A 24,887-nucleotide genomic window follows, 5' to 3' on the forward strand; every position below is an offset into this window, starting at 1 on the left:
CCCCCTTCCTTCCATTTTTTGTGCAGGTTATTGGTCTCACACTTGTCTGGACTGTTTCTCTTGCATAAACCACAGGGCCTCTCCTGCAGCCCACGCCACCGGCACTACTTCCCAGAGCACCTCCTCGAGGTGCATGTGGCTTCCCCTACAAGCGCTCTCACTTTATGAGTGCCGTTCTCCTCTCTCCACCTGGCAGGTGAGAAACCTTCCAGATGTGCAAACCTAGCCAAGAAATCGGTCTGTATAAACCTCCAAGGCAACTAGCTTCCTACCTCCAAGGTGAAACCAAAGCTATTAAGTGCGATTTCACACATGTGCATCTACCTATCTCCAGGGATTCGTCTCTAGATTTTACAGTTTGCAGGCTATACTGCAGCCATGCAGGGCTACGATTCTCCTGCTTGCTTCCAACTCTTGGGCTTCGCTGGATTTCTCGCCACATACCATTGTTTTGTTTTGTATTTGCGGGGAGAGGGTCGTTTCTTAAAGACATTTACTTTTACTTGTATGTAGACACAGCGTATGCATGTCTGGTATCCATGGAGGCCAAAGAGGGCGTCGGATCTTCTGGAACTGGAGTTAACAGGAGGTTGCGAGACGTTGCGTAGAAACTAGGAACTGAACCGGAGTCCTCTGCAAGAACACCAAGTTCCCTTAACCACGGCGCCATCTCTTCAGCACCGTGCCCTTTAAAAACAGCCTTTTAACTTAATTACATGTCTTCACAGAGGAGGGTGCACTAGAGTGTCTGGGGAGAGCTCATGGAGCTGAAGTTGCTGGGAGTCGTGAGGCGTCTCGTGTAGGTGCTGAGTGAGGATCGAACTCACCATGTGCAGGAACAGCACAGAGCTCCCTCGGCAGTCAGCACAGGCTCTTAACCTCTGAGCTATCTCTGCAATCAGTCCCCTGCTCTGCATGTTTGTCTGGCTAACTCCCATTTATTATCCAAAGTTCAACTAAACTATTATTCCTTCCAGAATGTTCTCCTGGCTCACTTTACCCTCAGTCTAGTTGCCTAACACCCTGGGTTTCTCCCGGTGGTACCTAACATGGTATCTTATATTGTTTTGTTTTTCCTTGCCTTTGGTTGCTGTTTTTCCTAGAAGACTACCTTTGTAATGTCAAAATATATATATCTGTTTGCAGTTATATCTCTGTCAGCTACTGTTCCCAGCATATGATGGTTCCCAGGAAGTATTCATCCGATAAATAGAACTTATAGTCCTCCTCAAATTCACGTGCTGAGTCCTCACTGCCCCCAAACAGCAGTAGGGCAGGGGTAGGTGGTCAGGAGAGCAGAGATCTCATAAACGGTCTTAGCCCCTTCTGTAAGAAAGCCCCACTTGATGTTATAGCAGACCATACCAGCTATGAAGTAGGCCCTTGTCAGATTTTCGTGGGCTGCTCCTTGATCCTAGACTTTCCAGCCTCTAGAACTCTAAAAATGAATACATGCATATTAGCACCGAGCTTCAGGTGTTTTCGCTACATCAGCCCACGGGCGTGTTGAAAGGCAGTAAAATAAGCCATCGAATGAGCATGTAAAACTTGAGTAATGTGTGGGTAATGAGCACCTATTTTTGCAACTCCCAGCTCTGGCCCTAAGTTTCCAGTCTGAAAATTGTCACTAGTTTAAACAAACAAACAAACAAACAAACAAACAAACAAACAAACAAACCAACCAACCAACCACACAGGGAACTGCTACAGACCTATGTTAACTTTGTCATGTCTAAGACAGTCAGCTGCAGCGAAAACTAATTCACACTTCTCTCACCATCTTGGAGAAGGGCATCCTTCATGTAGCTTTTTACTGGTAGTGAGGGAGATGCATTTCCCAACTCCACAAAACATGATTCACATTTTAATTCAAGTTAATTGTTTCTAGATAGAAAAGCCACAAAATATGGAGCCTCACGGTTTCTAAGGTTTGCAAAGAACTGGGGTTGATTGACAAATGACCCAGAGACACGTAATGGATTATGGGTAAGGGCAAGACGAAAAAAGGGGAACTCATACTAGTGATTTTGCATCACTAAGGACTGGACCTTCGCTAAGGGCCTTGGATATGCCGAGCAGGTTTTACAGCACTGAAGTACAATTTGACCTTCTACGGAAAGAGAGGAGGATCCAGAAGGAATGGCCAGTAGGCTCCAGTCTGAAGAGATATTTCCAGATCCCCAAAGCAAGATGTTAGCCTGAAGTCGAAATGTAACATTTGGGAATCTCTCCAGAAAGAATAGGTCTAAGAAAGCTGAAGACAGATTAAATGTACAAAGACTGCGGAGTACAGGACGTATGGAGGCTAAGACTGCCTGCAGATAGCCCTTTCCACCTGAGACACAGCAGGGCCTACGCAAGCAACTGCGTCATTACGTCCGTGAGATCCAATCAGGGTGAACAGGGAGGGGCCAGAGGAAACAAAAAAATGTCCTCCCAAATCTGAATAGTGGATGAGAATTGATCTAAATTCATGGACTAAACTATGTAATTTAAGTAAGTGATCTGCTTGGATATGTTTTGAACCCAAAGTGACTTTTTTTTTTAAAGTAAACTTTCAAAGATTATAAAAGCAACACTGGTAAAGTGGGGGCCGTAATGAGCGGGATGCTGTGGGCTTTGGCACCTGAAGGGAGAAGATCCAGAATTCTAGATTTTCCTGTGGAATTCACTTACAGTTAAGTGTTGGTTAATATTTTCTTAAAAAAAAAACTTAAAATTATTCTCAGCATTATATTTATCATCATCGACTTTAATATAATCGATTCTGCCTGGTTAAGTATAAGCCTTTGACCCTATTTTTAAAGATTAAATTAACACAGGGCATGCAGCGACAGCAGCATGCAGGAAGCAGAGGCAAGAAGATTATGAATTCAGAGCCAACCCCGGGCTATACAGAAAAACCCCTGTCAGAACAAAAACAAAACCCCCGAACTCTTCTAGATTAATAAGGAGCACGAGCTGTTCACACACGTATGCTGCCGATATCGTTCTTTAGTGCAAAGGAGCAGAGAGTCCGTGAGGAGACAGAATGGGATAGGATATAAGAGATTTACCTAGGATCCTTTAAAGCACCTGAAAGACAGGCGGTGCTCAGTGAAATGCAGGGATGGACACAGAGACGGCTCAGTGGCTGAGGGCACCTGTCAACCCGAGTGTGGTAACCTAGAACCCATGGAAGAAAGAGCCAACGCCCGGTGGATTTCCTCTGGCACACACACACGCACATGCACACAGTAGTAGTAGTAGTAGTAGTAGTAGTAGTAGTAGTAGTAGTAGTAGTAGTGGTAATTCAACAACACCAACAATTCAGGCATGCAAAAGAAACCCAGGAACCAATGGAACAGTTCCCAAAGACCAACTTCAGAACATTCTGACCAGCAAAATTAATGTAGCCGCACTGGATTATAACCCAAGGTAGAAAACAAATATCCTCAGGGTCTTACTGACATAGTAATACGTGGCTGGATGATAAATCAGGACTTTGCAAATGATCTGTGTGGCACAAGTCCAAGCGGTTTATGAAGATACGACCTGGGGGCAGAGGAGTCTGAGTGAGTTCCTTGGGAGTGGCTTGTCTCCCGAAAAGCGTAGTCTGGAAGGAGTGCGGCCTGACAAACAGCCCTGCCCAGGTGATGTCAGCCAACGTCAGCATGGGTGAAGATGGTTCATGTACTCCTCTGTGACCCAATGAAAGCCATGCACTTATGAAGCTTATGTCGCCATCTTACCATGACGAACAAGCGACAAACGACAAGGAAACAAACTCAAAGGAAATATTGTACCAATGCTTCTTCAAGCGTTGACGTTCCTCAAAGAGGAGAAAAGTCTGCCCCACCTGGAGACTGTTCTTTCAAACTCTAATGAAATGGTCTTACGTGGATGTGTGGACACGCAAACACACACATGCACAGATGCATCATAGCCCAGAGGAGTCCAAGAGACAAGACGACAAGTGTAACTGGTAACTGGATAGAATCCAGAAGCAGAAGAGGGGTGTCAGGGACAACTAGCAAACTTCAAATACAGAGTGGAATACAAGTCTTCCGCTGTGATGCATGAGGGGTTGAATTCATGGAAGATGTTACAATATGGAAAATCTGGCCCATGGTGTATGGGATCTTCGGTCCTACCCTTTGCAACTTTTCCATAGTTCTAAAACGGTTCCATATATATATATATATATATATATATATATATATATATATATATGTATATGTATATGTATATGTATGTATATATGTATGTATATATAGTCAAAATATATTGCTGATTGCAGTGGATATGAGTTTATGTCCTTGTACGCAAAACATATTTACCAATAAAAATATCTAGTTGGAACTAATTTGGCAAGCCCATTATTTAGTAATTACTCAGAACAGTGAGTGGTTCTCAATCTGTGGGTCATGATCCACCTTGAGGGGGGGAGTCACATATCAGATATTTACATTATGATTAGCAAAATTATAGTTATGAAGTAGCAATGAAATAACTTTGTGGTTGGGGAGGTTACCACAGCATGAGGAACTGTATTAAAGGATCACAGCATTAGGAAGGTTGAGAACCACGGACCCAGAATTCCAAGTTGATAACTGCAGAATGCTAAACAAAGAACAGAGCCCTTCTGAGTATAATGCTAAGATAGCTTGTTTCTGGCTGCATAATGTTCCGAACAGAGAGATTACGTCACCTGCTCAGGGACACTGCCACAGAACTGGAATCTGTATTCTAGAGCTGGCCCAATCCAGAACAGCCTGTGCTCAAATGGTACACTCTCTATGTCTCAAAACCCCAGGCCACACTTTAAAATTCATTTCATCCTCAAAAGTGTCTTTCAATGGTTTTTTTTAAAATTGCAGTGCCAATAAATTTGTAGTGTCAATGTTAAGGTTCTCCATGACACATGACTTTGGAGGAAAATCTGAGAGTTCAGGAAATTTGTCTCTTGGAATTTGATGGAACAGGGATATGAGGAGATATGACAGGAGACACATGACCAAGGCACTTACTCCTCAGGACCAAATGCTCAACGAACAGAGGTAAGATATTGAAGGTGGCAGGTCAAGGCTAGCCGGCAGGTGTGTTTACTTTGGACTACAGAAATATTGAAATGTTGCCAACTGCAAAGGGGAAATGAGCTCAAAGGTTGAGAGTGCTGGTTTCCTTCAGAAGACCCAGAACAAATGGAGTGAGCAACAGGACAACAGCGTATACAGATGAGCTCCCACACATGGAGATGCTGTCACATCCGGGCAGTCCTGTCCCTTCCACGTCGTCATTCTAGCACCCTGGCTTTTTTTTTTTCTCTATATACTTTTGCTCTTGCTTTTTTTTTTCCCCCTACTTTTAATTATGTGCATGACTGTGTGGTCATAGACAGGATTCAGCAAGGTCAGAAGAGGGCATCTGAATCCTTGGTTGTAACCTACCTGATGTGGGAGCTGGGATTCAATTTAGGTCCTCTGAAAGGGCAATACACATCCACCACTGAGCTATGCCTCTTTCTCCACACACACACACACACACACACACACACACACACACACACACACACACACACACACATACGACAGTCTATCTCTTCTCTTTCCCCCACTCTATCTCCTCTCCTTTCCTCTTCTTCTCTCTCTCTCTCTCTCTCTCTCTCTCTCTCTCTCTCTCTCTCTCTCAATTGAGAAAGGCCAGAAGAAATAAACTAGTTACAAAAGACACCTTCATTTTTCCCCACACAGTCCAAGGGAGTAAGACAGCTGGAGGCACCTGATTACAGCTAGAAGGTAAGGGAGGAATCTCACTTTGCTACCTCTTCTGGGTTTACAATCTGGTGAGCTTTCACCAAACTCAGCATCTCTCTTTCTGGTTCTTCAGTTAGCAGAGCAGGGCTGTGGCTGGGATGAGTGTGTTTCAAATCCTTTATTATAGCACCGAGATGCTGTTGAACTGGTAAGAGGCATGAGGCATCCTCTTTTCTTCCTTCCACCCATCAACAATTAATGTCCAACTTGATGAGGTTAAATTTGCAACCTCTTGGCTAAGGCGATAAGGTACAAATGGATATGTCATTTTATGACCCTCCAACTTAGGCAGGTGGCTGTGACCTTCCAGTATTGCCACACAGCCCTGCCCACCCAAGGATTGCTAAAACATCTTCCCTTGGCTAGAGTCCTCTCTGGGCTAGAGTCCTTGGGCTAAACCTCTCCATTCTGCACACATACATGCACACACATACACATGTACATATACACACATGCATTCAATACACACACACACATGCGCACGTGTGCCTTGTGCTTGTAATTCTGTCGCTCTCACGCTAGCTTTGGAGTCTTGAGCAGTTATTTCAGTTTCCTGAGTCTCCTCAGCTCTGTACATGTTAGTATTTGTTAGTGTTTATTATTGTGCTGCTGCCAAGGTCTAGGTCAATTTCTGGGTTGTTTCTGGGTTGCTTTACAATATGATGAGTAAGAAAAGAAGCAACCACAAAAATAAAATCAAGAAAGAAAAGGAGAAAAAAAAAGTCTAGTCAGCCAGTCCCTCACACAGCTGTGCAGAATACTCACTCGCTTCAGACTCCAGGCCAATTCTCTTTCTACACTTCTGTGACTAAAGCTCCAGGCACAACATAATACAAGAGTGTGCTCAAGTCAGTTATTCCCAGTGCCCTGATTCACTGTTGCTCCCGGAAGCTAAGAAGGATACAGGGTTTTCAGGAGATCTGAGCCAAGCCCTGCCTCATCTCCCTTCCACTCCCATAGCTTAAGGCAAACAAACAAAAAAAAAAAAAAAAAAAAAAAAAAACCTCCAAAACCCCTAATAAATCATTGCATATTACGAGCGCCTTTATGCTGACTCAGACTGACAGCTCCTTGGCCCCTCCTACCTGAGCTAAGGAAAGTCAAGGCCGAGAATTCCCCGAACCTTGCTTTCCCCAGTTGTGATTAAACCTGAAAAAAATGTGAATCTGTAGTGAGAGATGGGCCTCCAGCAGGCCAGCTCATGCTAGGTCAGGCCTAGGGCTAGACACTGAGCTACCGTGCCAATCAAGGAAGGCAAGCAAGGACATATCGGTGGTTTTTAAACTGTATTCTGCGGGCTTTACAATAGTGCTTTATGGGATCTCCTAAGCTGAGGGGGTGGTGACGGGTTGAAAGTGTGGGGTCCTCCATCTGCCCTCTTGCCCTCTCAAACTACCTTTCTCCCTGAACCAAGGAGCTCAGTTCTACCCTCTGTTACCTTGCGTGGGGCGCTTCGAGGACACTTCACTTATCGATGTCTGTAAAGCCCTTGGGAAGGTATTTTCTGCAGGATAGGCGCAGGAGCAGGGCTCTTATTAAGCATGCAAAGACAGATGCCAATATTGATTGTCCTAATGGGTTCTGGCACAGGAACGACGTTTTGAGTTAATTACTGTCTGAACCCTTTTGAGCGAGCACAAGAGCTGGCCAGGCCTGGCACTTTCTCAAGCACCTACTTGCAGCTGCACGGATGAAAGCCTAGCACTCAGAGGGGAGGATGCTACCCATCAAACATCTCAGAGAAGGGCCCCTTGTGCCTACACATGGCAAAGGAAGAAGGTTCTCAGACATGTCTGGGGTGGTTTGAACCCCAGGAGCTGTGGACAGCTGGGTGTCTTCACAAACACGTGCAAGAAAGGCTCCTCCATTTGTGGCCTTTCCTCAAGGCTCACTGTGTGGTGGCGTCCAAGAATGAGTCCGAGGTTGGAGTGCTGGCCTATTCCCACCTCATTTGTGACCCTGGGTAGGAGCTCTTTTAATTTATATAATATCGTCACCCGCACAGTAGCAACGCTCACTGTAGATACCAAGTGAATCTCAGAAGGGAATGTACCCAGATGAAAAGAGAGGCACGCACACATCCGGCCATTTCTTAAGTCACTTTGTTGTGGTAACTGCTGATCCATTAAGCCATTTTCAGCAGTTGTTGTTGCGATAAGCACCTGATTCGTTTATCTGCTGTTTACTAATCTCGCCTTTCTCACAGACACATCAGTAAAGAATAATTCATCGAGGGTGCAGGAAGTGTCGGAAGAGTAGCGGTTAGTCATGTGGGCGCCGATCTGGAAGTAATGCTTGTCAAACCGGGAGCTCAAACAGAGTGAAGGAATTACTTCACCGATGGGCACCTCCGTCCTTCTCGAAAGCAGCGTGAAGAATTTATTTCTTTTCACATGCCAGGCTGTATAAATATCAGAAATGTTCTATGCTTTGAAAGATTCACCACATGGAGGCTCTTTTGGAAGGAATTTCAAAATCTATGCCTGTAGCACAGAAGGGCCACAGGCAGCCCTGAGCTGGCTGTCATCACGGTCTTGATAGGCCTGAAGGCTCCTTCAGCCTGAGCTCCACGGATATTTTATTAGCTACAGGAATTACGTTGTGAAGGAAGACACCAGCTTATCTTTTCCAGAAGCAGAGGCAGCCGACAGAGTATTAGCTCACGACTTTTGTTACATCCCTCACCTGAGCACACTCCTCTGTAACCTCACTCCTGTCGGACGGACGGACGGTCAGGGGGGACCGTGGGCGCTCTCGTCCCTACCCAGCCTTGTAAGTTCAATGCACCTGCAATTTCACAGCTGCCGGTGGCTGCTACAACAAGACGGATGCTTGTGCTGGCTTCTCCGTGATCTGAAGTAGCAGCAAAATGTGACACAGTTGCTTTTGGGTACCCAAAAAGCCCACAATTCCTGGGGAAACGAATCACTGTCATTTGATGGAAATCTCTAGACTAAACATGCTTATTAAAAAAAAATCTGAGGGGCTGGGGATTTAGCTCAGTGGTAGAGCGCTTACCTAGGAAGCGCAAGGCCCTGGGTTCAGTCCCCAGCTCCGAAAAAAAAGAACCAAAAAAAAAAAAATCTGAAATTAGATGGCACCATTAGACACAATGTAAGAACAGTGATGAGTGAAAAAACGAATAACCCTTCATTTAAAGCCTTTAGTACCAATGGTACCATGATTTGTAGAACTCCATGAATGTCCTTCCTTCCTCCCTCCCTCCCTTCCTTTTTTCCCCCTCCTCTTCCTCCTTCTCCTCCTCTTCCTCTTCTATTCCCTCCTTTCCCCCCCAACTCCCATCTCTGTTTTTTATGTAGCCTGGGTTGCCTCCAACTCTCTATGCAGCTGAGGCTGACCTGTACTCATGATCCTCCTATATCCATCTCCCCAGTGCTAGGTAAAGGTCTGTGCCACAATCCACAGCCTTCGGTGGGAAATTTCCAATGAAAGAGGTTTTTTTTTTTTTTTTTTTTTTTTAAATTGAAAGGATATTATACATTCTAAAGTATGCTTAAGGGTGCAAGGCAATGCATCTTAGCAGGGCACTGTAGCCTCCAACGCCACATTCTCTCTCACCCCTTCTTTGAAAACACAGCCTGGGCTTGAAAGAGCTCTGCTGCTTAAGTACCTGTGTGATCTTGGGTAACTCACTGTACCTCAGCGGCCCCCTCTGCAACACGTGATGGAGACAGTTCCAAAGTCACAGTGAGGACTATGAATTAATATTCTTGATGTACTCACATAGTATCATGTGTGTGCACATCATAGTCATACATACATGCATACATGTATACACACGTGTGCTGCTTCAATGCTCACTGTTAGCATGACATTTCACTAGATTTTCCTGTTATATACTCTTCCTCATCCAAGATGTCCTCAAAAATTCCCCATCAAGCAATGTTGATGGGAACATTGAAACCTAGAGATGTTATCACCAGAAGGTCATTATAGAGTTAACTGCTGACCTGGATTGGTATTTTAAATAGTTTGAAATTCACCTTGGAAGTCCACTGAGAGGCTAAAAGACATCGGATTAGATGAGGAAGGGAACCAAGGCCTACCGTACTGACTGGGCCTCTGGAGTATGGGCAGCTCAGCTGAGGGTGCTTGGCTCCTCAGATGTTTGAGGAGGGTGGACATAATTAGGGAAGGTTATGACACCCGGTGAGTAGAGCTTCAGCTGATTCTAAACACAGCACTATACACATGACAGCACCCCCCGCTCCCCGCCCGGGAAATCCTGTGTTAGTGCCGGTCTTGAGGGGCTGGAAGATGGCTTAGTAACTAAGAGCATCCTCTTTCAGAGGATCCAGAGTTCAGTTCCTAGCACCCATATCAAGCAGCTCATGACTACCTATTACTTCATCTCTGCCCCTCTGCAGGAAGTCACACACATACACATATCGACACAGACATACATATACATAAGATAAATAAATGAGCAAACAAACACAAACAAAAAAAAATTGTGCCCGCTAGTTTTATGTCACCTCGATACAAGCTAGAGTCATTTTGGAACAGGGAACATCAACTGAGAAAATGCCCTCAGCACATAGGCCTGAGAGCAAGCATGAAGTACACAACCCCCGCCCCCTACCCCCCATGGGCCCACAGGAGCTCTCAGTTTAGGCTGGATGTCCTGGTAATGTCAGCCACCCAGGAGCTAATCCGGCTTGCAAAAGCTCCTTACTCACTTCTGAAGTGGTCTGTGCAGACGCTACTTCTGCAGTGTAGGGATTTATTACAGTACACTCTCCGGAGACCAACAACCTGCCATGGTCCTCCAACACCCCTAAGTCTCACTAAGCAAGGACCAGGGGGCGACTGCCGTCAGTGTTTGTGTGTCACTCTCTGAGGCATACATACCCGCTAGGACCTGAACCTGCAGAGATGTTCTTCAAATAGGCCTGTCTAAAACCACTGGGTTCTTTCCCTTCCTCTCTCGTATGCTTGTGACCTATCCATCCGCACTCTTGCCCTGTCTGTCCTTCGTGCTCCTGCTGATTGCACCTCAGGTAAACAGACTTCTTTCAGGTTCTTAGTGTAAGTATAGAAGTAAGGGGAGGCTGCTGGGTATGTGTCTATTCCAGTGGAGACTGAGGCATGTGGATCTGGGTCTCAGGTCAGTCTGGTCTATGTGGTGAGACTCCCTCTCAGACAAATAATTACAAAGAACAAACTCAAACAAAGTGGAAGTGATGGTTCTCTCTCTCTCTCTCCCTCTCCCTCTGCCTCTCCCTCTCTTCCCCGCACCCCCACCTTGTTTTTGAGGCAAGGACTCTCACTGGTTGGGAACTCACTGTCTAGGCTTGGCTGCAGAGCCACAGCTAAACCAGCTTCTGCCTGTTTATTGTCTATCACTGGGGTTACAATCAAGTGTCACCGTGTCTGGCCTTTTCTATTTAGACTCTAGGAACTAAACTAACATCCTCTCGCTTGCCCAGTAAGTGCTTTACCAATCGAGCTATCTCCCCAGAGCAACCTTTACAAAGTTGTCAGTGATGGTTCCTCACAGATATTGGCAGAACATCTATTCTCAGCAACTTGCTTACATAAACACATGTGGCACAGTAAGCTGGGCTTGAAGGATCTGTGGAGAATGCAGCAAGCTCTCAGGCTACGTCCTGGACAAACCAAAGCTTCCTTTCCAAGTCCATTTATGAAGTAAGTCGCACTAACTCTGGAAGAATGCTGTTCACTGAGAAATGTGGTGGTAGAAAAGACCTGGAAGCCACAGACATAGTTATTAATCTTAAAATTTAATGAAAGTGCTTACATTAAATTTCCTCTTTGGGATTAAGAAGTAGCAAACTGGGGATGGACAGATGGCTCAGAGGTTAAGGCACTGACATATGTGTGTGTATGTATATGTATATGCATATAAATGTATGTAATAATTTGTATATATTATACCTAATATATAAATATATTACATATATTATATATAAAACACTAAAAAATGAACTATTATATTTTAAAAAAAAGCATAATTTTGAGGTGAGTTGACACACAGGGACATAAAAATGATGTCAAGGCCAGTAGGACAGCTCATGGTGTAAAGGTGCTCACCACTAAGCCAGACAACAGGAACGCTATCCCCAGGACCCACAAGATGGAAGGAGAGGGCTGAGTTTTGATTTCTGAAAGTAAGGTCTCCATACACATCTCTCTCTCTCTCTCTCTCTCTCTCTCTCTCTCTCTCTCTCTCTCTCTCTCTCCTCTTTCCACTTTTTTTTTTTTTTTTTTTCGGAGCTGGGGACCGAACCCAGGGCCTTGCACTTCCTAGGCAAGCGCTCTACCACTGAGCTAAATCCCCAGCCCCTCCACCTTATTTTTTGAGGCAGGCCTTTTACTGCAATATGTGCTCATCAGTTTGGGCAGCCTGGCCAGAGAGCTTCAAGGATCTGTCTGTCTTGTCCCATTCCCTTGCTGGTACTGAGGTGACAGGTATGTGCCACCGTGCCCCTTTTAAGTGGGTGACGGGGTTGGGAACTCAGGTCTCCATGTTTGCACAGAAAGCACGTTGCTAATTGAGCCACTGCCTGACCCCAAATGTAGCGAACATTTCTAAGATTAATCTTACTTAAATTGATTTGGGAAGATGAGATTAAGATAAACCAGAGGGTTCTGCTGCAATGTTTCAAAGAAAGATGGATGTAGAAATCTTCCGCAGTCTACAAAATCCAGCTTGGCGTGATGCCATGCCCTACAGGGAGAACAGAGACTTTCTCACAGGGAAGTCATTGCTTATCAGACTGGGGTGCCTTTATTGGAGAGCTTTAGAGAAGACCATCCCCAGGTTGGCAGGAGCAGAGTCCCGTCCTCCCTCCCACTCCATGTAGGGTCATCACATTGTCAACTTTGACAAAAGGGACAATTTAAAAAAATGAAGGAGGGGGCTGGAGAGATGGCTCAGTGGTTAAGAGCACTGACTGCTCTTCCTGAGGTCCTGAGTTCAAATCCCAGCAACCACATGGTGGCTCACAACCATCTGCAGTGAGATCTGATGCCCTCTTCTGGTGTGTCTGAAGACAGTTATAGTGTACTTATACATAAAATAAATAAATAAATATAAAAAAAAATGAAGGATACACCAAGCCAGAATGGTGACAAGTTTGAGGGAACAGAGAAAAAAAAAACCCCAATACTTTAAAAAGACTTTAAAAGTCACTTCTAAGCTCTGCCTCTTGCTGCCGAGCATTTGGACATCAGTTTCATAACTGATTTGTCTTCATTTCCCCCCAGTAAAATAAGGATGGTCATCATCATTGTAGCGATGACTTTATAGAAGGTACTGAAATGTCTCCTGTGGAATACTTTTCAATGAATTGATAGTCTACTAAGAACCTTGTAGGACTGGAGATGAGACTTGAGACAGAGCTGTTCAGGGGGACAAGAGGCCGCTTGACCGCTCACCCTCTGTGTTTTAGTGTGGCTCTCTCTTCCTTTAGATGCTGATGGTATTTATCTCATTAGAGAGGGTCTTGGCATCTGTGAGCGTGTGCCTGAAGTGTAAGTTCTGCTTAGCTTATCACAGAATGTGCAAGTTCGAGTGGGTACTTGGTGCGCCTGTTCAAATGCTGCCTTCCTGACTTGTTCGTACGTCTGGCTAACCTCCTCAAAGTCAATACAGGTTAGAACAGAGAGAAGGGATGTGTCAGGTGTCCGAAGGGCAGGAGAGGGCAACACTTCCGGTGTTAATCGTGTTCCGAGAAGCTGTGCAAAGTGGTGGACCTCGCAGAGGTAGGCATGTAGATAAATCCCGTCTCACAAACAGGCCCCAGTATGGCTCTCCAAGGGATCTGATGAAATAATGTCTCGTTCGTACTTAGTGTTTTGTTCTCAAGCACTGTTTTGTATTGTCCTTTGCAGGTTAACATTCACAACCCTACGAGCTCTGTCCTTACTTTAATTCTTAGTTATTTGTTCAAGGTCACCCAGTCTGTCAACGCACAGGCAGAGCTAGAAAGTCTTTGAAAATGACGGACGGACAGACAGACAGACACATACACACCAAATAAAACAGAAGGAAGAGATTAAAAGACTCATAACTGTCAGAGGAGGCTGTGTTTGCTACCTTCTTTTCATCTGAAATGCAGTTGGTCAGTTGAGGCTCTTGTGTGAGGAGAGAAAAATAAAATCTTGGTGGAATACTTGGCTCCTTGATCACTGCAGAAATGGCATTCTTGCTCTGCTGGGGCAGGGGACTCCTATCTTGGATTGCCTCTCAGAAGGAGCTGGCCACTGTGCTCCCTGAAGGGATGCCTCCCCTCTTCAGCCTGCCTGCTGAATTAGACAGAGAGCAGTAGCCCAGTCCTGTCATCAGGCCTCCCTCATGATAAGTCTGGTGAGTGCTTCTCCTGGAAGCGGCTTTGTTAGAGCTCAGTTTATTAGTCACCACCAAGAGCTAATAAAACATGTCAGGAAGTCTCTGCGAGCTGTAAAAACACTTTCAAAGGTCACTGCCAACACTCCGGACTTCGATTGCTTTTTTTTTTTTTTTAAAGGAAAAGCAAACAAAAGCGGAGAGCCAGGATTTCAAAACACAGAGTGGGGATCACAAATGGGCTATAGAGACTGACAGATCCATCCCACAGCAGCCATTATCCAGAGGAGTCAGGAAGGAGAGATCCAAAAGCCTCAGTGTAGCAGCAAGGATGGTGGGCAGAGAAAGCAGGACAAAAGAACTTCCAGTCATCCCTCAGTACCTTAGGGGACCTCTGCAGATCCCAAAGGTCAATGTTGTTCAAGTATTTTATGAAATTTTATCCAATCTACATGTGCATCCATGAACAGTCTCCTGTGTACTTCAAGTCACCCCTCTATCATATATAATACTTAAAATAATGCAAGTTATATAAACATAGCCATGTTGTCTAAGGGGAAATGACTGTGTATGTTCATACAGGTATAGCTATTATCGATCTAGCCATATTCTCCTCCACAACTGGATGATGCAGAGAGCTGACTGTCTTTTTATTTACATTTGGATGGAAGGCATCTATTAATAACAGTTCTATCTACTTATACTGCCACTGCTTACAATAAACCCCCTTACAAAGCAAGAGTATGAGGCGCCTAAGGGATCCATTTTGGATGAACCACAGTGTATCAGGTAATACACTTAATATAGGGTCTTTTATATTATAAAGGTAAATATACAGTTTAACTTTTTTCATTTTGTTTTCTATGTATGGGTGTTTTGCTGTATGTTTGTCTGTGTGCCATGTGGACACAGTGCCCGGGAATGCCAGAAGAGGATGTTGGCTCTATTGGGACTCAAGTTACCAATAGTTGTGAGCCACTGTACGGGCGTTGGGAATTGAACCTGGGTCCTCTGGAAAAGGAGCCGGTGCTCCTAACTGCTGATGACTCGTGTGTCTGCAGCTTCACGGCTTAATTTTGAAAAGTAGAAAAACCATAGAAAGGAGAAAACAATCACATTATTTTACAGCTGGCGCATGGTGTGATGCCCACCGTTTATCTCTTGTATCAGGAGTCATACTCTGACATCTGGATGACTCGAGACAGGTGTCTGTGAGCCACTGGTTCCACTGGGTTGGAAATACTGATATCATTGATATACTGATATCATCCACTACTGTTCAGAGAGCTTAGAACAGAAGATACAATACTGTTTATTATCCTGTATTCAGATACAATTTGTAACTTAAGTCTGTGCTCTGTTTGGGGGTGATGGGAAGGTCATCTGAGGATCCCAAAGTCTTGCAGAAATGTCAGAACTCCCAAATGAGGGACGCAAAGCTTCAGTTAGACAAGAGAAATAAGTCTCACCCAACTGCTGCACAGCGCGGTGGCCAGCCAATGACAACGGGCAGTACACTTGAAATTCCTAACAGAGTTTCCATAATCTTGCTACAAAAACAGTAAATATGGGGGTGGGGATTTAGCTCAGTCTCCCTCTTCACCAAACACGGTTGGCCTCATTCCCTTCTGAATGAGGAGGATATCACTCTTCTTTTTATTAGGTTCATCTGTCCTAACCAACACAGTGGCTCCATGAAATTCAGGTGAACTCAGGTAGCCTGGTTTTTTTTTCTGAGCAATGTTAGCGTGAGCTCCTGAAGCCTTGGAGACTTGACTATCATGGTTGGAAAGCAGTAATGCCTTGGAAGCAGCTTCCCTCCGTATCAATACCCTACGTCTTAGGGAGGAAAAGGGAGAAGAGCCTTGATGGCTTGTGTGAGGCTGATCTGCAAGGTAAGGGTCAGGATAGACTCACCCAACCCTTGGTAAGGTGCTGCCGTCATCTCATTAAGCAGCTGATAAAAATAAGGTATTAATCTAAGCAGATTTTCCTTGTGAAGCAGGAAAGAATGGTGATTTTATAAAAAACAAAACAAAACAGTCTCTTACTAAAACATCTAAAAGGTTCTCCAAAGTAAAACAAATTTAGAGAGGAAAGGAGTCCAGGAAGAGGGCAGAGCATTCTGGGAAAATGTCTGATACTATTTCCTCACAGAGCTGAGACCCTTTCTGATGGAGTAATTCTCAGTCTGTAGGCTGTGATGAGACACTAAGACTATGGGGTTCAAGGAAGCGGAGCAGGTGGGATCAAGACTGTCACAATAGCAGTTCCTCCTATTCTAAGGCCTTGCCTTTCTTCTGCCAAGTCATGGAAGAGTCCATGCATACTTCAGAGAGCCACACCCAAGTAGATCTGAGTGAGGAGCTCAGTAGCAGCTGTGCCCACCGTAGAACACAAACAAGGCATTTAAAAGGAATGAGACGACAGCGCCTTGCGTTTTGTCACATTTCAGTGAATTTGGGTGGTTATCGCCTCTCTCTGCTCTGATCAGTGGACTCTGCAGGCTGATACCTCCCTCCCTCTTTAAAGTATACTTCTGTCGTAGCTTCTGGAACCCCAGAAGACACTCATGATGATAAAACAGGCTCTTTCTTATGGATTCTATTCATGATTAGATATTTCATAGCCCACTGTGATTCCGGTTTACACGTGGATGGTTATAAATGTTCTCTCCGTCCGATATGCTTGAATTTATCAAACCAGCTTGTTCTCCAGGCTCAGCGAAAAGTTGTCCAGGCAAGTGGACAACTTTAGACAAGGTCCTTCGCCACTGCCAATCCACACATGGGGCAGGTAATTGTCATGTAAGAGGCTGACCTGAACTGCAGGGTGTTGTGTCAAACGCCCATCCATTAGATGCTCAGGGTACTCTCCCAAAGATGACAGGAAAAGAGCCTTCAGACAATGGTAGTCATTGCAAAGTCACTCTTAGAGACTTTGTGTGTGCTTCAGGCTACCCGCTGACTGCTAATTAACTGCTCCTCTATTTTTGGCCAGTAATTGAGAGGTAAATTTTATGGCACACTCCTGCCTATCCCAAAGATCACCCTGTGGCTTAGCTGGAAATTACACATACCCCCACCCCCAGGAGATGCTCTGCTAATATCTTCTAATATCTAATGCTGAGAAACAGAATCCAGTGTCACCCAGTAAGACAGAGATAAATGTGTGTCCTTAAATATCTTCCTGGCAGACCCCGTTTGCCATCTGGGCAGTGGCTCACCACCTCATCTGCTGCCTTCTTCCTTGGCAGATAGAGTTTGATTCAGAGGGCTTCAAAGAACTAACCAGAAGCAGACTAAGTATGGCCTTGAGAGTGAAGATGGCAGTTCTGACCTCAAGGTTACTGCTCATAACCGGAGGACATGGCAAACACAAAGACTTAGTAGAGCGCAGGCGTGCACAGTCAGTATGAGATCCTTCATTCCATCCATAGGGGATCTCAGTGGGGGAGGGGCGTGATCTAAGTAGAAAGTCAAGGTGAAGAGGAAAAGGGTTGAAGGACCAGTGGAGCACTGCATTCAGAGGCAGGTCGATCCTCACTGAGTTTGAGGCTAGCCTGATCTACATACCAAGCTACAGGGCAGCAAGTCCTACACAGTGAGGACTCTGCCTTAAAAAAAAAAAAAAGTTTATATCATTGCCCCACCCCCCACCCCCTCTGCACTGTTAGAACAGAGAACAGCTGGTCAGAGGAACACTAAAGTATCTTGGAGGATCTTAATAAGGACTATGTAATGCCCCAAATAAAGAATAAACAACCACTGAACACCATAGTGCCTTTTCAAAGCCATGAGTGAGTGATCTCAATTAAGAGAATGTAGTGTCAAGTTCAAAGCGTGCACAAAGAGTCTCTGGCTTTCACCTCACGGCCCCCATCCTGAGCTCTTTGTAAATGGACGGTATGATATTACCGAGAGCCAACTGGTTTTTGCTAGTTTTTCAGTTGGTTGGCCGGTCGGTGTTCACATGCACATGTGAACTCTTGCAAAATGGCAATTTCTTAAGTGTTTCATCTAAATGTAGGGGAGGAAACCGAGTCTTTAAAACATTTAAAATTCTTCAATCGAGGTCAAATAATTTAATCCTAACTGTGGGAGGGAACTGTGAGGAAAACCGAAAGTCCACAGGAGATCAGTTTTTATAACTTGTAACAATTCCATTCTCCCCCATCTTTCCATCATAAACCCATGTTATAAATTTATAGAGTCCCAAAAGGCACTTCAGCCAAAGAGGCAGGTGCTTTCTCTCGATTCCCAGCAGGGCTCTGAATTAAGCATAGGGCAAAGGGACACCCCGTCTGCTAATTAGCTATTAAACGGGACAGCATGTATATGTCACACTGAGCCAGACAAGGGAACAGGCCATGCAGCACAAAGTGGCAGGTGGAAATGTGAGCCTGGTCATTATGGACCCTGTGTCTGTGGTTACCCCCAGCTCACTCCTACCGAGCTTTCCTGTGGGGGGAAAGAAAGAACTGAGAAGATGAGTCACACTCCCAGGATCTTGGCTGAGAGGCAAATCACTAAAGGGCTGCTACAGAGTGTTTTATTTGACAACTGTACCTGCCCTGGTGTTGCTCAGAGAACCTTCTGGGAATACAGAATTCTGGAAACTACCTTGTGGGCCTTTTAAAACCCACCCACCAATCAGAAGGACAGCATAAACTCTCCCAAACTTGTAGATTCTATCTTCATCCCTTCCCCAAGCCTCAGGCTTCCTTAGCCGACTGCCAAGCAGATCTTCCTCATCTCTGTATCATAAGCATATCAAATTTGCTATGTCCCAAAACAAAAACGTCTCTCTTGACTTTGGCACTCCCAGGTTTCCAGGTGACTCATGTGTTTACCTGCCTTCCCGGGAACAGATGGGAAACTGCTCACATCGGCAGGCAGTCTGCAGCATGAGCCTACCTAGTGGATGGCCGTCTGTCACGGTGGGTGGAAGGGATGGCCAGGCTGGGTGCAGGGACAACCCTCCTGACGCTGCAGGAAGTGACTCTATTCAGACGTTTCTCTCCCCTGTTTCCATTTGCTCATTGTGCCAGCTTTATCTTCCCTGCTCGGGAACTTGCACGTGACCAGTGACAATCTACGCATGCCGGTTAAGTCACCATGGCACTGCGACAAAGCTTGGCGCCCCAGAACCTGTGATGAGGCAGTGGTGGAATTGGGGCCAAGCAGCTAAAGGGTGGAGGCTGAGTGCTCTTTTCTTCCTTGGGGCCATGTGATCTCACTTCTGAGCACTGTCCCAGTCCCTGAAGTCCTCTTTCCTTTCTTCATTCCCTGAGTGGCAGTCTCAGCCTAGACTCAATCACTTCCTCTAAGCCTTCCACTTCTACAAGAGGACTTGGGTCTTCTTTTGGGTGACATGTAAGTCAGATGGCAGGAGCCAACCTACTGGTGGGACTATCTCACATCAGGTTGGTCGGATCCTGGGGACAGATCACTTGGGACTGAGCATGGACAAGCAGATAATCTGGGAGGGATCACTGTCAGGAAACCGCCCAAATATCTCTGAAAGAGTGTGTCCCCTTCATTCTATGGGGAAACCTGCCTTACACACTTTTCCCTCACTCCTTACCTCTGGCAGCTTTCAGCCTTGCACTCTGCTAGCATACAAGAGCCAAACATAGCACATCCAGATGCCCAGAATCAAACCCTGTTAATGCAGTAGTGAGAAACGGAAACCATTAAAGGAACTTCAGAGCAAGGGAAGCAAAGGCAAGCACACGGGTAAGACGCATGGTGAGCGTACGACCTAGTGCCTATCTGATAACCGACTCTGAAACATGAGCAACACAAGACTTCTGGGAGGCCAACTCTCATCAGTGACATCACAGTCCAGGTGGGCACTATGCTCTCCCAGCTTCCTCCGCTCCTTTCCAACAGCCTGGTCTATATGTGCACATCTCACTGCACTGTGAACGGGGCCAGTTCTGCAGCCCTGGACTCAGAATCTGCGAGAGGTCATCCGACTTCTGAACCGGTTTTCTCATCTATAGGATGGATGTGATAAAAACTCTTCAGGGCTCTTGGGAATATTATTGGTGAACTTATAATGCATATATTATGGTATCTGGCGTGTGGGCGTTGTCAATAAACAGGAACTACTAGGTTGAACCATATGAGGGTGGTATTTTGGTAGGCCAAACTAATATTATATATCTTTTTGTCAGAGGAATTATCATTTTGATTATTGGCATGTAATTATGTGCTTCTCCCACTAAAGAGTGAGAGCTCTTTGAGGGCAGGGACTCTGCTTGTTCCACACAGGACCTGGCACAGACCCGGCAGAGAGCAGGTTTACAATATTTGCTAAATGAATCGTTATACTATGAGGAAGCTGCTGCTGCTGCTGCTGATGCTGCTGACAATGCAGTCCTTTACCTCATGATCTGGAATACATCATCAATTGTTATACAATTAATGTCTTGAGGGAAAGGATAAGTAATTGAATGAATACATTTTTCAGTCCATACAAGAAGTCTAAAGAAGCCACTAAGTCGATGAAAACTGCTATGAGCCTGTTTGCATTTATTTATTTATTTATTTATTTATTTATTTATCTCCAAGGCAGGGTTCTCTGTGTAGCTCTGGCTGTCCTGGAATTTGCTCTGTTCACCAAGCTGGCCTCAAACTCAGATATCCACCTGCCTCTGCCTTCTGAGTGCTGGAATTAAAGGCGTGCACCATGACCATTCAGCTTTGAGCCTGTTTTTTTGTTTATTGCCACCAGCAACCTGCTTTCATTTTTACCCTTCTAGAAGGCTATTTGGTATTAGGTGAAAGTATTAGGGTTGCTTTAGTCCCACGGGCCTTCCAGGTAAATGAAAGACATAGTGACAAGCCAGAACGACAAGGGGTTGCAGTGTTCACGGTAGTCTGCCTAGAGACAGCCATTGGCTGGCAACTGTGTAAGAACCTCATGCTCGTGGCACGCACTCACCATGCTTTGCTCTAAGGCTTGTGAGGTTAACTCCCTGAGTCTCTCACCAAGCATTCAAGAAGGTCCTAAAGAGGGCTGGGGATTTGGCTCAGTGGCAGAGCACTTGCCTAGGAAGCGCAAGGCCCGCGGTTCGGTCCCCAGCTCCGAAAAAAAAAGAACCAAAAAAAAAAAAAAAAAAAAAAAAAGAAGGTCCTAAAGATAAAAATAAATAAAAGGTCCTGTATATGACCACCAGAAAACTAAGAAAGGCCCATGAGCAAGGATTAAGCAAGAAGACAGAAAACTCAGGACAGAATTACAGAGAAAGGGAAGATTTAGTCCTTCTGTGTAAAACTTTGAGATTTCAAGGAATGGCTGGTCCCTGTGTTTTAGAATAAAGTCAGACTTAAAAGATGGGCAAGCACTGTCGAGTTGTGACAACTTACAAAGAAATGGACAACATGAATAGGCAAAACATTCATTTAAAAGAGAAGCATTTACTTCAAATAACCTAAACTTGAGGGACGATAAATTTATGCACAGGGAGTAGGGGAAAGGCCACAAACACCCAGGGAAGTGCCCTCCACCATGGCTCAGTGCTTAGCTTCTGTGATATGTAACAGGTCAGTGAAAGAGATGGGTAACCTGTACAGTGCCATTTTGACTTTAGAGCTCAAAACAGAGCATTAGGGAATAAGACAGAGAGTTTTGTGATTTCTCATAGCACCGAGGATGGTGTTTTCAACTCTAGCTACTGTTTACAGAAGCATTACCACAGGGTTGTAATTATGGGGTTTGCTCAGTTACAAAGGGTCTGAGTCTTCCATCAAAGGGGAAGGAAACAAGTTTGGGCATGTCCTGAGTCTTTCAACTCGATGGATAATGGAAGTCTAGTGGCCAAAGCAAAAGCCCCCAGGCATAGAGAGTTTGAGGGCCTGAAGTTCTCTTCCTCCCACTTTGCTGGAAGAAGTGAGGGTCTGGGGCTTCAGTCCTGAGCTGCCATCCACGTGGACCGCAGGTCTCCTCTCCCTTCAGGTATGAAACCAGAGTTTAAGGACTTCAAGAAGAAGCCACCGTGGCACTGAAAAGTTGGCAGAGACTTCTTGGGGACATCTCTGGCAAGACTAGGGATCCTTACAGTGTCTATTTATGACCAATATTGAATTTCTTCTCCACTTCTCCTCTGGCACATAATCCTGAAACTTACCACATTCTTTGACAGCTATTTCATCTCTGGGATTTAGGACCTGGGACCTGGGTCCCAGCCCCGACCCTGACTTCCCCTCAGTGGGTACTCACAGACATTTCTATCTCTATATGCTCTTGCCGAACACTGGTCCTGGTACATAGTACCACACCAGCAGCTCTGAACCCGTGAAAGCTTCACAGAAAACTACAGCACTGATGACCCGGCATCTGGAACAATAAGTATATAGTTTCTGAAATGACTCAGCATGTTTAGCCGAGTTGATGAGACAGAGAAACTGGAGGTAAAACATTATCTTCCTTCTCAAAGAAATTTGTTCCAGACCATTCAACATCCAGTCGCTGGATACACAGTAGATCAAAGTCAGGACTTAGTCTTGGTTGGCACAGAGTACCCCAGAATCTTCGTTTCTATACCTGACAGACAGACTTTCCATCAGTATCAATGATGAGAGGGGAAAACAGAGCATTGCGTTATTGAACCTCGTTTTACAAGCGGAACATTACCAGCCCACTGGCATTTAAGTTTAGATTAAGGTCATTTTCCCAGGATGAAAGTGGTAGCTGTACCCACAGGCCCCCACCGGGCATCAGTCCCTCGCTAATCTTGATTTTGTGTTCTTCATTCAGCAACCTCCCCGTGCCTATTCAGGTCCTGCTGGCTGAGCAACTGGAGACGGAGAACAGGTTTCCTGAATCTCCTCACTCTGCACTTCCGCCAGTAAGCGCACTGGCTCCCTGAGGATGCTCTTGGCTTAGTGGGTTTTTGTAGTTTCCCCTTCCTTCCTGCTACAAAGTCCTAGCTTAGCACGAAAGCCTCCCCCCAGATTCCTGAGCCAGTTTGTTGATGTCTCCCAGAACTTTCCACCACGCTGCAGAGCCTGCTTAGCTTCAACAAGTAAAAAACTGGGTGGTATTGCACGCATAATCCTCAGAGGGCCCCAGCAGACAACACTACTTTTCTTCCTAGGCTACAACTGAGGTCATTCACTTTTAAGTCAGCTTATATAGGAAGGGAGTGATGGGCTAGAGTTCGTGCATTGAACAGATTTTAACATCTTCCTATGGCCAGTCAGGAAACATACTACCACAGTCTAAAATGTGTTCCCCTGTGGAGTTCAAACCACTGGGGCTCAAATCCAAAGCTGCTGGACCTCAGAGCTGGGCAAAAATCACACAGAAAGAAATGCTTTTGTGTTTGAAATGTGGGGGTCTGGGAAGATGGCTCGATGGATAAAGCACACACCTTATGGAAATGTGAAGACCTCTGTTTAGGTTTCTTGAACCCTGAGAGAGATGCGGTAGCAATAGCGGATGTCTGCAATCTCAGTGCATCTCTGGCTGTGTGGGAAGTGCGGACAAGAGAATCCCTGGTTTACAGGCCAGCTGGTTCTGACTGCAGCAGGAACGTCAAAAGTCTTCCTTCAAGGTGGAAGGTAAGGAGCCATGCCCGGGGTTTCCCTCCAGTCTCCATGTATGCACTGTGGCAAGTGCATATCCATATTTACACACACACACACACACACACACACACACACACACACACACGAAAAGAGGAAGAGAGAAAAAAAGGTTGACAGTAACTGTAATTCGATACCAGTCCATACTCATTAGGATAGCTATTGGCAAAATTGTGGGGAATTACAATCCCCACATGCATGGTATGTACAGTGACGTAACGTGAAAAATAGCTCAGCAGTCCCTCGGAAAAATAAAATAAAATACAGAAGAATTGTATGCTCCAGTAATTCTACCTCTAGATGTAAACCCAAAAGCACAGCAAGTGGAGACCTGAACAGGTTTGCATATCAAGTAGTCAGTGCAGACTTACCCACCATTGCCTACAGGTGGAAATGCTCACGCGTCCATCAACACATGAGCACACAAGCAAAGGCGTGGGGCAGGCACACAGTAAAATATCACTCGGTCATTGAAAGGAAGGCCCTTCTGACACTCGCTGCAACTCGGATGAACTTTAAAACAGTTATAGTAAGCAAATAAGCCAGACAGACACAGAGGGGACAGATATTGAATGAGTCCTTGGATATGCAGTGTCCAGAACATGTCAACTTTTGGAGACAGAAAGTAGAACAGAAATTATCAGGCGTGGAGGAGACAGGGATAATGAATGATTGTTGAACAGATAGTGACTTTCAGTTTGGAGGTGATGAAAGCATTCTAGGAAGAGTGGTAATGGCTGAACAATTCTGCACTTACCAACATTAACTTATACTCCTAAAATAGTATAAATGGTGCACCTCATATAAAACATATTTTACAATTAAATAAATGAAATTTTTGATCACAGATGAAATGATCTTAAGAGCAGTCAGTACCCAGCGGTGACACTGACAATTTCAGAATGAACAAATATTTCTTCCTAAGGCAGGGAAGTAAAGGTGAGGCTCCCATAGGTTTAGCCTGTCCTTGATCCAGTAGGCCAGTCTTTCACCTCTGAATACTGTGGTTTAGTTCAAATGTAATGAGTACAGCATAAGGCTGTGCAGGGATACTGGAGTTAGCAAATTCAGACAGCTGGTTCAACAGAAGTGTGTCTGTAAGAAAATCGTACCTGGTTAGGAAAAAGCTTAGAGTATAGAGTACAAAGATTGTTGTTGGCTTGA

General features: G+C 45.1%; 1 protein-coding gene and 1 long non-coding RNA gene across 3 annotated transcripts in view; one reads left to right on the forward strand and one right to left on the reverse strand.

Annotated features, from left to right (window-relative positions):
- The window catches only part of Mob3b (MOB kinase activator 3B), a 196,130-nt gene that overhangs the window by 46,403 nt on the left and 124,840 nt on the right, over positions 1 to 24,887 (reverse strand).
- LOC148005738 (uncharacterized) lies at positions 18,982 to 21,268 on the forward strand. The gene is made up of 2 exons (XR_015620796.1): positions 18,982 to 19,066; positions 19,723 to 21,268. It is a non-coding gene; the product is annotated as an uncharacterized LOC148005738 (long non-coding RNA).

Source organism: Rattus norvegicus, chromosome 5 (genome assembly GCF_021556685.1).
Source record: "Rattus norvegicus strain SHRSP/BbbUtx chromosome 5, alternate assembly SHRSP_T2T, whole genome shotgun sequence".
NCBI classification, from domain to species: domain Eukaryota; kingdom Metazoa; phylum Chordata; class Mammalia; order Rodentia; family Muridae; genus Rattus; species Rattus norvegicus.